This window comes from Arachis ipaensis, chromosome B04 (genome assembly GCF_000816755.2).
Source record: "Arachis ipaensis cultivar K30076 chromosome B04, Araip1.1, whole genome shotgun sequence".
Taxonomy (NCBI): Eukaryota; Viridiplantae; Streptophyta; class Magnoliopsida; order Fabales; family Fabaceae; genus Arachis; species Arachis ipaensis.
In genome coordinates, this window is record NC_029788.2 from 3637576 (window position 1) to 3642006 (window position 4431).

Consider the following 4431-nt stretch of genomic DNA (forward strand, 5'->3'; position numbering starts at 1 on the left):
AGATTTTTTAAGAATTTCTAGGGTTTTCTAGGGTTTTATAGGGTTATCTAGGGTTATCTAGGGTTTTCTAGGGTTATCTAGAATTTTCTAGGGTTATCTAGGGATTTCTACGATTTTCAAGGGTTTTCTAGGATTTTTAGGATTTTTTAGGGTTATCTAGGGTTTTCTAGGTCTTTGTAGGATTTTCTAGGGTTTTCTAGGATTATCTAGTGTTTTCAAGGGTTATCTAGGGTTAACTAGGGTTTTCTAGGATTTTCTAGGGTTAACTAGGGTTTTCTAGGGTTTTCTAGGGTTATCTAGGGTTTTCTAGGGTTATCTAGGGTTATCTAGAGTTATCTAGGGTTATCTATGATTTTCTAGGGTTATCTAGGATTTTCTAGGGTTTTTTAGGTTTTCTAGGGCTTTCTAGGGTTATTTATGATTTTTTAGTGTTATTTAGGGTTTTCTAGGTTTATCTAGGGTTTTCTAGGGTTATCTAAGATTTTTTAGGGTTTTCAAGGGTTTTCTAGGTTTTCTAGGGTTTTCTAGGGTTATCTAGGGTTTTCTAGGATTTTTTAAGGCTTTCTAGGGTTATATTGGGTTTTCTAGGTGTTTCTAGGTTTATCTAGGGTTTTCTAGGGTTTTCTAAAGTTATGTAGGATTTTCTAGGTTTTCTAGTGTTTCTAGCAGTATCTAGTGTTCTTTAGGGTTTTCTAGGATTTTTAGGAATTTCTAGGGCTTTCTATGGTTATCTAGGATTTTCTAGGGTTTTCTAGGGTTATCTAGGATTTTCTAGGGTTATCTAGGGTTTTCTTTGTTTTTCTATGACTTTCTAGGGTTTTCTAGATTTTCTAGGGTTTTAAAGGGTTTTCTAGGTTTTCTAGGATTATCTAGGGTTTTCTAGGGTTTTCTAGGGTTTTTAGGAATTTATAGGGTTTTCTAGTGTTATCTAGGATTTTCTACAGTTATGTAGAGTTTTCTAGGGTTATCTAGGGTTTTCTAGGATTATCTAGGGTTATCTAGGATTTTCTAGGGTTATCTATAGTTTTTTAGGGTTTACTAGGGTTAACTAGGGATTTCTAGAGGTATCTAGGGTTTTCTAGGGTTATCTAGGACTTTCTAGGGTTATCTAAGGTTTTCTAGAGTTATATAGGGTTTTCTAGGGTTATGTAAGGTTTTATAGGATTTTTAGTGTTTTCTAGGGTTATCTAGGGTTTTCTAGGATTTTCTAGGGTTATCTATGGTTATCTAAGGTTATCTAGGGTTTTCTAGGTTTTTTAGGATTTTCTAGGGTTATCTTGGGTTCTTTAGAATTTTCTAGGATTTTCTAGGGTTTTCTTGGGTTTTCTAGAATTTTCTAGGATTTTCTAGGGTTTTTTAGGGTTCTCTAAAATTTTTAGGAATTTCTTCGGCTTTCTAGGGTTATTTAGGATTTTCTAGGGTAATCTACGGTTTTCTAGTGTTATCTAAGATTTTCTAGGGTTATCTAGGGTTTTCTAGTGTTTTCATGTATTTTCTAGGCTTTTTAGGGATTTCTAGGGTTATCTAGGGTTTTCTAGGGCTTTCTAGGGTTTTCTAGGGTTTCCTAGGATTTTCAAGGATTTTCTAGGTTTTCTAGAATTTTCTAGAGTATTCTAGGATTATCTGGGGTTTTCTAGGATTTTCTAGTGTTATTATGGTTTTTTAGGGTTATCTAAGATTTTCTAGGGTTATCTAGGTTTTTCTAGGGTTATCTAGGGTTTTTTATGGTTATCTAAGGTTTTAAAGGGTTTTTTAGGGTTTTCAAGAGTTTTCGAGGGTTATATAGGGTTTTCTAGGGTTATCTAGGGTTTTCTAGGGTTATCTAAGGTTTTATAGGATTTTTAGGGTTTTCTAGGGTTATCTAGGATATTTTAGGATTTACTAGGGTTATCTATGGTTTTCTAGGGTTATCTATGTTTATCTAGGATTTTCTAGGTTTTCTAGGATTTTTTAGGATTATCTAGGGTTCTTTAGGGTTTTCTAAGGTTAATTAGGATTTTCTAGGGTTATCTAGGGTTTTCTATGGTTATCTAGGATTTTCTAGGGTTATCTAGGATTTTCTAGGGTTTTCAAGGTTTTCTAGGGTTTTCGAGGGTTATCTAGGGTTTTTGACATTTTTCTAGGGTTATCTAGGGTTTTCTCGGGTTTTTTAGGTTTTCTAGGGCTTTCTAGGGTTATTTATGATTTTCTAGGGTTATCTAGTATTTTCTAGGGTTATCTAGGGTTTTCTAGGATTTTCAAGGTTTTTTTAGGTTTTCTAGGGTTTTCTAGGGTTATCTAGGGTTTTCTAGGATTTTCTAGGGCTCTCTAGGGTTATCTAGGATTTTCTAGGGGTTTCTAGGGTTATTTAGGGTTATCTAGGTTTTCTAGGGTTATCTAGGGTTTTTTAGGGTTATCTGAGGTTTTAAAGGGTTTTTTAGGGTTTTCAAGGGTTTTCTAGGGTTTTGTAGGGTTATCTAGGATTTTCTAGGGTTATATAGGGTTATCTAGGGTTTTCTAGGGTTATCTAGGTTTTTCTTGGGTTGTCTAGGATTTTCTAGGGTTATGTAGGGTTATCTAGTATTTTTTAGGGTTTTCTAGTGTTATTTAGGGTTTTCTAAAGTTTTTTAGGTTTTTTAGGGCTTTCTAGGATTATTTAGGATTTTTTAGGGTAATCTAGGTAATCTAGGATTATCTAGGGAGTTGTAGGGTTATCTAGGATTTTCTAGGGTTATCTAAGGTTTTATAGGATTTTTAGGGTTTTCTAGAGTTTTTTAGGATTATCTAGAATTTTCTAGGGTTATCTAGGTTTTTCTAGGGTTTTTTAGGGTTATCTAGGATTTTCTATGGTTATCTAGGGGTTTCTAGGGTTATCTAGGGTTTTCTAGGGTTATCTTGGATTTTCTAGGTTTTCTAGGGTTTTCTAGCGGTATCTAATATTCTTTAGGGTTTTCTAGGGTTTTTAGGAATTTCTAGGGGTTTCTAGGGTTATCTACGATTTTCTAGGGTTATCTAGAGTTTTCTAGGGTTATCTAGGATTTTCTAGGGTTATCTAGAGTTTTCTAGGATTTTCTAGGATTTTCTAGGTTTTCTAGGGTTATCTAGGGTCCTATAGGGTTTTCTAGGGTTTTCTAGGGTTTTTAGAAATTTCTAGCGCTTTCTAAGGTTATCTAGAATTTTCAAGGGTTATCTAGAGTTTTCTATGGTAATCTCGGATTTTCTAGGGTTATCTAGAGTTTTCTAAGGTTTTCAAGGGTTTTCTAGGTTTTCTAGGATTTCCTAGGGTTATCTTGGGTTCTCTATGGTTTTCTAGGGCTTTACAGGATTTTCTAGGGTTTTCTAGGTTTTCTAGGGTTTTCTAGGGTTATTTAGGATTTTCTAGGGTTATGTAAGGTTTTTTAGAATTATCTAGGATTTTCTAGGGTTATCTAAGGTTTTATAGGATTTTTAAGGATTTTCTAGGGTTTTCTAGGGTTAACTAGGGTTTTCTAGGGTTATCTAGGATTTTCTAGAGTTTTTTAGGTTTTCTAGGGGTTTTTAGGGTTATCTTGGGTTCTTTAGGGTTTTCTAGGGTTTTCTAGGGTATATAGGAATTTCTAGGGTTTTCTAGGATTATCTAGAATTTTCTAGGATTATCTAGGGTTTTCTAGGGTTATCCAGGACTTTTTAGGGTTATCTAAGGTATTCTAGAGTTTTCCAGGGTTATCTAGGGTTATTATAGGATTATTAGTGTTTTCTAGGATTTTTCAGGGTTATCTAGGGTTTTATAGGATTTTTTGGGGTTATCTAGGGTTATCTTGGGTTCTTTAAGATTTTCTAGGATTTTCCTGGGTTTTTAGGAATTTCTAGGGCTTTCTAGGGTTATTTAGGATTTTCTAGGGTTATCTAGGGTTTTCTAGGGTTATCTAGGATTTTCTAGGGTTATCTAGGATTTTCAAGGGTTTTTTAGGCTTTCTAGAGTTTTCTTGGGTTATCTGGGGTTTTCTAGGATTTTCTAGGGTTATTTGGGTTTTCTAGGGTTTTCAAGGGTTATCTAGGATTTTCTAGGGTTATCTAGGTTTTTCTAGAATTTTTTAGGGTTATCTAAGGTTTTAAAGTGTTTTTTAAGGTTTTCAAGGGTTTTCTAGGGTTTTCTAGGATTTTTTAGTATTTTTTATAGGACTTTCTAGGGTTATCTAGGTTTATATAGGGTTATCTAGGGTTTTCTAGGGTTTTCTAGGGTTTTCTAGGGATTTCTAGGGTTTTCTAGGATTTAACTAGGGTTTTCAAGGATTTTCTAGCTTTTCTAGAGTTTTCTAGGGTTATTAGGACTATGGTTATTTGGATTTTCTAGGGGGTTATCTAAGGTTTTCAAGGATTTTCTAGGGTTATTAGGACTATGGTTATTTGGATTTTCTAGGGTTTTCTAGAGTTATCTAGGGTTTTCTAGTGTTATCTAGAGTTTTCTAGGGT